The sequence below is a fragment of the Coturnix japonica genome, chromosome 2 (genome assembly GCF_001577835.2).
Source record: "Coturnix japonica isolate 7356 chromosome 2, Coturnix japonica 2.1, whole genome shotgun sequence".
Lineage (NCBI taxonomy): Eukaryota > Metazoa > Chordata > Aves > Galliformes > Phasianidae > Coturnix > Coturnix japonica.
The window spans coordinates 15,696,266-15,705,276 of NC_029517.1; the positions used below are offsets into that span (position 1 = coordinate 15,696,266).

At 38.3% G+C, this 9,011-nt stretch overlaps 1 long non-coding RNA gene across 1 annotated transcript; it reads right to left on the reverse strand.

The window, feature by feature from the left end:
* Nucleotides 1–1,117: 1,117 nt before the first annotated feature.
* LOC107308968 lies at nt 1,118–8,705 on the reverse strand. Its single transcript, XR_004306382.1, has 3 exons — nt 8,600–8,705; nt 2,959–3,110; nt 1,118–1,249 (listed from the first exon to the last, which is right to left on the reverse strand). It is a non-coding gene; the product is annotated as an uncharacterized LOC107308968 (long non-coding RNA).
* Nucleotides 8,706–9,011: the final 306 nt, after the last annotated feature.

Below are 9,011 nucleotides of genomic sequence, written 5' to 3' on the forward strand. Positions count from 1 at the left end.
AGACAGATACAGTGTTCATAACATGGGACTGCAGCTGCCTTCTGTTTGGAAAGCTTGGTTTAGCAGATTTAATGTTGTTACTAATTTATTTGCTTGGGCTTGGTAGTGTCAAAATTATATTACACTAAAAAATATATATTTCGTTTCCATTTCAATTTTATTTCTCTTTTATCCAACATTACCTCCAGGCTAATAGAGACCTTAAAGCTAAAGGTTATAGCTGACATTTATGGCTCCGTATTTTTGTTTATATTTGCACATAACCACATAAAAATGAACAAATCTCATTTCCATATACACCTGGATGCAACAGCAATTTTCACTGGCACTTGGTAAGCAGAAGACAAATGTCTTATTGATACTACTCAAAAAATGGCAATGGCAATGAGTTGACCAACCTTTTGAGCAGAATGAGACAGACTGCAGAGCCCTCAGGGCGCTATGCAACCTCTAAAATGTAATTAGGCTACCAAACTCAAATTCAGTTGTAGTGCACATCGTTCTCTTCTCTCACTCTTGCTGATTATCAAAATGTTTTGCATGGATACACTCTTTTACGATGCAGTCATATATCTCATGGTCTTGAAAATTCAAATCATAACTTTAGTTTTTAGCACTGTCACAAATGTTGAAATACATTTGGCCAGAATGAAGAAATCATTCTCCACCAAATTATTATTTAATAAAAAATTGCTTTGTGTATTTTCCATTTCCTGTTCAAAATGCCACAATGTATTTCTTTGTTTTTAAAACATATTTTATCTCAGCACTTCTACTTTCTGTCGCAAGATCTGTATTATGAATGTTGTGTACGTATTAGAATAAGAGGCTTTATTACCAGATTAGTATTTCCTCTTTGTTCAGTCTGTAAATATGCATAGGCTTCAAATCAAAATGAACATATCTGCCAAAAACTCACTTATCCCATCAAGATTAGTCTCTCTTATGTACATGCAACAGATAAAATAAAGAAATTATTCTTTTCTGTGATTAGCTGTTGGCCCAGCATGGTGTTTGTTTGATTTTTTTTGTTTATTTTTTGTTTCTTTGTGTGTCAAACATCATAATTCACTGGGTTGCTTCAGGCAGCATCAAGAAAACACTTGCAAGAACTAAGTTCAATTCACAAAGAAGTCTTTATTACATTTCCATTCCTCTGTGTCCAGCTGTTGAATTTCGCTGATTTGCTTATCCCAACAAATGGCTTCATTCATTTACAGGTTTCCCAGCAGAGACATAAATCACAGAACTGGAAGAGACAAGCAAAAAGACAAAGGGGGCTGTATCATTTTCCCTAGTTTTGCTGCTACTCTTTCTTCTACGTCGCTCCCCTCAGCTGCAGTACTTGGATTTGTTGCCAGGCTGTGGCATCAAGGACTATCATCCCCAGGTACTTCTCCCAGCTACTCCATAGTACTCTCAATGTTTCCTCTGTCATTAATTCTTCACACAATTCCACATAAAGATTTGATTGCATGAAGCGAGACCTTTACACAGGTCATTTGGTATAACAATATATAAAAGCATGCTTCACTTTGTCCCTCAAAGATGGATCCCATCCCTTTACTGTGCACTATGGTGGCATTGCTAAGTTGTTCTATCTCAATAAGTAGCTGTTGGCATTTTCCATTGGAAACAAAATTAAGAATATTAGGCAGCTACTATACTAGCAAATAGAAGAGGTCAAGACACTCATCTTCTGGCCTTGAAACTGAGGGACAAAGTCTAGCTTTCATCTCCTGCCATGTGGGATCAGTGCCCAGTGGAAGCGGAGCTCTGGGTTGGATCCAAGCATTGCTGGGGAACGTGCAAGTTGGCACATGCCAAAACTGTGCCAGCAACTGAACTAACAATCCGGTTATTAGCCTGGGCTTAGATCCTGGCATTAATTAGATTACAAGAGTAGCCTTAAAGACCTACAAAAGCTAAGGAATGCTGTAAGGGCAGCTACATTTTTTAAACTATTTTGTCATCCATCATCTAGCTTAGAAGATTAAAATAGTTGCCTTGGAGACATTCTTTTAAGAAGTTTTACCATATATGCTTGCAAATTCTCAGCTGCCACACTGAAAATAACTAGTCGTGTACTTGTGCTTCCTGGAGAAAGAAAGCCTCTTTGACAGTATCTCAGAATATGCTCAAGAGAAATGGAGAAAGCAAGGAACACATGAATGGTGTGGTAGCAAGCATGAAGCAGCTGCATGACAGCTCGATGATGCTCTGCTGTCTGTCTGTGTTAGTAAAAGGGATGATTGGCTGTAGGAATACCAGTATTAATAGGCCAGGTGGGATCACAAGCAGTTTGCAGCCTACCCCATAAATGATTTCTTGCCACCTGTTAGTCACAGCTGTACTGCTCCAGTTTGCTTCTTCCAAACACAAAGCATCATGATCTTTGTCTTACAGAAGAATTTCCAAAGCAAAAAATAAACACATCTGGAATCAGATTTATCATCAGTATGAATCCCCACATGTCCTTGATGCCAGTGCATTGCTTCTATTCAAAAAACTGTCTCAATGGTATGCTTGCAACCAAGTACAGCTGGAGCCAGTTCCTCCTCTCAGATACCCATGCAACCCACTGCCCAGCCATCTTTAACTGCCTCTCCTCAGTGCTGCATTTCTCCAAGAGCCAAATGGTTTCCTGCCTTATTAGCAGCCATCTGACTTTCTTTTCTCAAGGAATTTTTATTTTCATTACTTCCTGAGGTTTAATTATCTAATAACTACAAATACAATATTCAAATCTCTCTCACTGAAATACAGGAACCTCATCTACATACGTATGAAGACTCCACAGAGAAAGAGCAACTTACAACATGTACAAAGTATTGACCAGGCTGGCACAGTCAGCAGGGTCAGGTTCTGAATGCTTAGATGTAAATTTCACAGTAACTTTTTATATTCATAATTATATCATTATAATCAACTTACCCTTTAATTAGTATGTCACCTTACCTTCATCTCATTCACTTCTGGGCCAGCAGTTTTCAAATAAATGCCCTCTGGAAATTATTTACTACTATTCCATTTATCTCCAGTACTTTTTTAGTAATCTGGTCTTTTTCTTCTTTCATCAGGCCCAAATCCATGTTAGTTTTTCTGTAGAGCTAAACAAGATATCAAAAAATAAGCTTTATTATGTAATGCTAAGAAGATCAAAACCCTGTCCAGTTCTTCCTCAGTTTAGAATATTTCAGAACTTAAATCATGTTAGTTTGTAAGATGAAAGTACAACAAACAGAATGTGTCTGCTCCCACCACTATTACTTTTGCCCTGTTTGTTCTTCTCTTGTGTTAAAGTGAAGCATCCCACCACTTCGCAATTACAAGTTACAGAGAGAGGAGTCATCCAAAGAGTAAACAAGACTCCCACTGTAGCAGTTTATTTCCATAGTGATAAGCAGAACCACCTGGTAGGAAACAGTTTGTCCAAGCAATAGCATCAGTACTTGGGTTTATTAACTACCTTACCTCCCTAGCAGTCTCAGATTGTCTGGGAAACTTCACCTAGCCTGTATAGAATGACTGTTACCCTTCTTACGTATTTTTTTTTTACATAAAGAAGGGATGGCATTTAATAAATATAATTCCATTACCCAACCATTCCTTGCCTTTTTATTTTAAAGAGAGAAGATATTTTTTTCTCTCAAAAAGTTCTAAATGGAAACATTAGAGAAGCTTTCAGCAGTTGAACCAGAGGCCACTATCTTAACTTTTGTAGCAAGGACAGCACAGAGAACACCAAATACCCATGAAACCCTATGCATGCACGACCAGGTCTGTGCTGCAAACTTACTTTCACTGCTGGAAACCCAGCAGCCTCTTGCTGATCCTCCAAGGTAATGGTTAGCTGGGAAAAACATATTTCAGGGTATGAAAAACCCTAGTGAATCACACCTTAGTAATAGTGCAGTATTCATTTTGATACATGACAAAGCATCAGATAATGAAGAATTTTTAAGATGAAACTTCAGAAAAATACCAGATCTGGCTAAAAGAAAGATCATTTAAAGCTTGTTTCTCATTTGTTTATCATTCTATCAAGTTAAAGAACAGTAATGTTATTTCTAAACCTGTAATCACTGTCAGCAAGGTATTTTGACCTGTGATAAGAACCTGTTTGTGTGTGTGTATACATATGTGAGTGCATGCATGGATGCATTTTCACTTGATAAATGTCTCTAAAAGCCTGGATAAACATCTTAGGATTCATATTACTTACAGACTTTGTTTTCAAAAGTGTGGGTGCCACAACATCAGCTACAAAGTGTGTCCCCAGGCGGTAAACTGGTACTTCAGCTAAATTATTCATTTCATTATTTTGATCTTTTCAGAACATAAAATCATTTGGCTTATTTCACTCAGCTACTACAACTTGTTTTTCACTCGTGCAAGCTCTCTGAAGCACAGACTGGCTTTGTTACCTGTTTACACAATCCTTATCACGATCTTTGTTGGGACCCATATGTATGGTACTGCACCTAGTATACACAGGCATGTAATCTCTGATTAATTTGAAGTCATGTTTAGGCACACAACTAGACATCCCTGTAGGTCTTGAAGGTCTCCAACTCTATCTAACCTGAAATTACAGAAAATGTTCCCATGTAGATATCCACAGTTCAGATCAGGCCTGCACCTGCTCTGGTAGATCTGAGATCCCCACAGAATTTGTATTTTTCTCCTCAAACAGCAAGATACTCTTCCAAAGTAGAAGATATTCAAGAAGAACAGTGGTTTTAGTAATATTTCTGGATCTTTGGGACAAGGATATAGGCATTAATTCTCACTTTAACTTCTAGCATCCTGTGGACAGAACAGCACATCAGCAAAAGCAAGAAAACAGAATACACAACTGTGATGTGTCCTTTGAAGAATATCCATCTGTGCAAAGCTGTGTCCATCTTTGTGTAGTCTTCATTTCTCTTTCAACCAAAGTGTCCATGACTTTTTGCACCTACATGCTTTATTAGGCAGCAGGGCCAGTTCCAGAAGAACATCTTTGCACTTCAAGTCTGGAGAATTATGTATTATTTGACATGTATTATTTGACTTGCATCCTATTTGGACGGTCTGCTTCATACATGCTGGTCTAGGCCCAGCGTTCTCCAGACTTCAGTGCTAAAAGGAGTAAAAAGTGAAAAGCCCAGGTGCAGTGATCATAACCCAAAAATAATAGAAGAGAGACTGAAATAAAGTTGAGCCCTGTACTTCACCTGAAATTTCACATCTCTATTGCTGAACACAGGCTGTGTTCAAATACTGATGACAGATGCACCAAACTGCTAACCCTGTGCCACCCTTCAGTCATAACATCTACAGGCCCTCTTTTACTTTGATTGTGTTGCTGCTTAAGCCTTTCTTATCCTCCCATTTGCATCAGCTTCTGTTTTGGACTCAGTAAAATCTATCTACTGTATTGTTCAGTGTAAAACATTCCACTTTACAAACACTAGTTCCATTGCCCTTTTCACATCAAATGTCATAGACATCCCCCCTGTCGTCATTTAATTTTCATTTTTATGACTGTGAGAGTGCTTAGCAATTTTCTGCTGCTTCTAGTAAATAATTCTAAGAAAACAATCACTGGCAAAATGTAGAACAAAGAACTCAAGTAGGATAACTTTAGCCATTTATTGCTGCTACTAATTTTACTAACCTTCTTATCATAATTACTTATTGGCCTACTTACCCAGTTATCCTAACCTCACAGCCTTGACTTCCGCTGCACTTGGGATTCAGTGCTAGTAAAGCTTAAGTCTGTTACTGACACTAAGTACGATCTAAAAATGAAACAGAGGAAGAGCAATCGTTCAAATGATGTCATCCCAAACAATGTCTTTTCTTTGACAATAGTTCTTGTCACCATGAAAGTCCAAGGACAACAGAAAGGGAGGGCCTGAGGGGGCAGGAACATCTTCCACAGTCCAGTTGCCACAGAAGGGAAAAATCTCAGGCCTTTCTTCAGCTCCTAAATAGGGCAGTGATATTCAAAGCTAAAAGCAAGCTGAAGAAATTCTTCTGAGTTCAGTTAGGTATGATGATCAGTTTGAACATCCGAGGGTAATGGCTTTAAATTACAAGATGTTAGGTTCAGATTAGATGAATGGGATAAATTCTTCACTGAGAGGGTTGTGAGACACTGGCATAAAGAAGCTGCTGCAATCCCTGCAAGCGTTCAAGGCCAGGTTGAATGGGGCTTTAGGCAACCTGATCTACTGGGCTGAGGGAGTGGAACCAGATGTCACAGCTGTGGAGATGGGGATGGTGAGTCTGGATTCATTCTGTGCAGGTATTTCTTTTCTTCTAAAATGAGTGAAGTGATACAGGGTGTTCAGAGCTGAAGGGACAACTCCTGGACAGACAGTGAAGATATCTGGTAATGACTGATGGAGCCTAGAACCCTTAAGGTATTTTCTGAACTGTCTCCAGGCTGCCAAGAGTGTTAAACAACCAGGGGTAGAGTTTTCTACCAAAACCAAAGCTCTAATAGATGAACAACTTCAGAAGAGTACTACAATGGGATGAAAACTTTCTTTAGATTGTAGAACTGAATATTTCAAATGTTGAATGCAGATACCACCCATTCCTGTCAAAGGGCACAGCTGTATATTGCAAATATGTTAGGTTTGTCCCAAGTGCTTGCTGTTCTAGAGGCCTGCAGTAATTACTTTGCATGCGCTGCCACAATGATAGCCATTATCCATCCAATTACACATCGTTAGAGGAGTGCAGTTGTTTGGTCTTAATTATATGTTTGAAAAGTTTAAAAACATTACAAGTAGAAGCACATTCTAGTATAACTTTTGACTAACTCACGGCTTTTAAGAGTCACAGCATACATATGGCAGTAACAGCACGCTGTTCGTTAAAAGTCTGCCGCACTAATTACAACTCAATTGAAAATAACTTCGAAAATGCTTTCCGCATATAACTCTATTTTTTGTTGTTTTTGAACTAAATATTGCACGTAAATACAGTTCACCACATCAGTTTTTGTTGGGTTTTTTTCCAGTGTGTTGTAAAGCTTTGATTCTCCTCCTCTCTAACAACACTGATATGTGCTCACAGTATTTATAATTGATGTTCTGGGTATATTTAGGAATTCTGGCACCAGTTATGGCCCTCTCCATCAGCCAAAACCACATCTATTCATAAGGTTAGAAAATGCACACCCACATACCTAGATCTTAGCAAATCAAGCAATGTAGCAGCTGAGATTTTCAGGGCTTTTAATCTCAGTCATTAAAAGAGGCTTCTAATCTTCTAGTAATGCTCCCTTCAAACTGTAATGTAATCTGTTGATCTCCTTAAGAAGCTACTGAATTCCTCCATCACAAGCATCCGTTTGTGGTGACATATGTGACAAATTAAGGCGGTGTTTCTTTTCAAGATCGGTGCCCTTTTCTGGCACACTGACTCAAGGCAGTGAAAAAAGAAGGTTGAAGTTTAGCCAAAAGCACATTTAGCTCATATTGGTTTTTAAGCCCGAGCTGGGCTTCTGTTTGGCTAAAGCCTGCAAGGAACTGTGAAGAGAGATGAAACAGAAGAAGCATCACAAACAACATAACTGTTATTCTCATTCCTATTATTCAGGTGTCTGACTCTTCATTTATTCACAGGTTCAGCACGGTAAGTATCAAGAGTTCTGAGCACTGGAGAAGTAATCACGAGTTATCATCACAGCAAATTGTAAACACATGCGTGACACTCATTTAAAGGAAACCAGTTTTTCTGTGGGTTTGAAACAGTACAGGGTACCACATTATCTCAGTGTACATCCCTAGTGCTAGAACTGGAAGTCAAAGCCATACAGCAGAACTCAATTCTCATTTTCTGTTATTAAAGGTATCTCTGCTGAGGATTACTTATGCACATACTGTTGCAGAGAATAACATATGATGATAACTCTATTTTCCTACAGAACTGTTTATCCAGTTATATAAGGGGGAAAAAAAAGAGTCCATCTCATCTGTCAGTGTAATGTACTGCAGTTTTTAATCTCTTCATGTTTTCTAAAGGCAGTAAAAAGATGCTGCAATACACTACTCATGGTTAGGGAGAAAAATCTTGGTGAACATGTTTCCACCCCTAATCTTGTTTGGGATAGAGATGAAAGCAAATGAATGATATGGAATAGCATGAGAAGAAGGAACTTATTTTTCTAATTATTATTACCAAACGGTTGGCATCACGTTCTGCCTTGGCCAAAGTACACACAAAGAAAAGTGCATTAAGTCCCTCTTTCTGGCCATGGTGAAATTCACTGAAACAAATTTGTTTCTAATACTTAAGACACATATTTTTACAGATGCTCCTTGTGTCATAGACATCATTCTGTTCAAAGGAGAGACCAGCATTGCAATGTTATGCTAATCGAGAGATTTTAATTATTAGATATTTGAACTTAAGGTATTGCTTTTGGCTTTTATAAAGACTCTTCATAGCACACAAGTTACTAAGTGGATCTGTTGTGTAAGTTTAACCTGAAAATACTTAGATTTGCATAAGTAAATGCTATCTCCTTCTCTTATTAAAATCTTTAAGATAAATGTTACACTTTAGTATACAAATAGTCATATCCACAAGTACCTACCCACAATCCAGTTCAAAGCAAGTTTGCCAGAAAAGGGTTACAACCTAAAGAAAAACAGCAAAAGGAGCCTGGCAGAACAGAAAACCAGAAATGTCAAATGTTTCAATTGTATCTATCATGAATTAGCATCTACAAGCACAAAAAAGTAGGAAAAATAAACCATGTGTATCGAATCTACCATGACTCATAGCAGCTCCATTGTACTTTCCCCTGTTTATAAAGTACATTCACTGTAGCTCATGGCACGCTAATGCTGTGAGAAAATTGTTGCTCCCGTCTCTGATACGCAGAAGTTGAGCAAAAGAGCAGCTGAACAGCTCTGGCATTTCAAAAATCTAACTTACAGTTCCCAGGCAGAGAGACGGGCTTATAGGGTGTATGGAACACAAGGTGACCCAAAGGCAGAGGAACT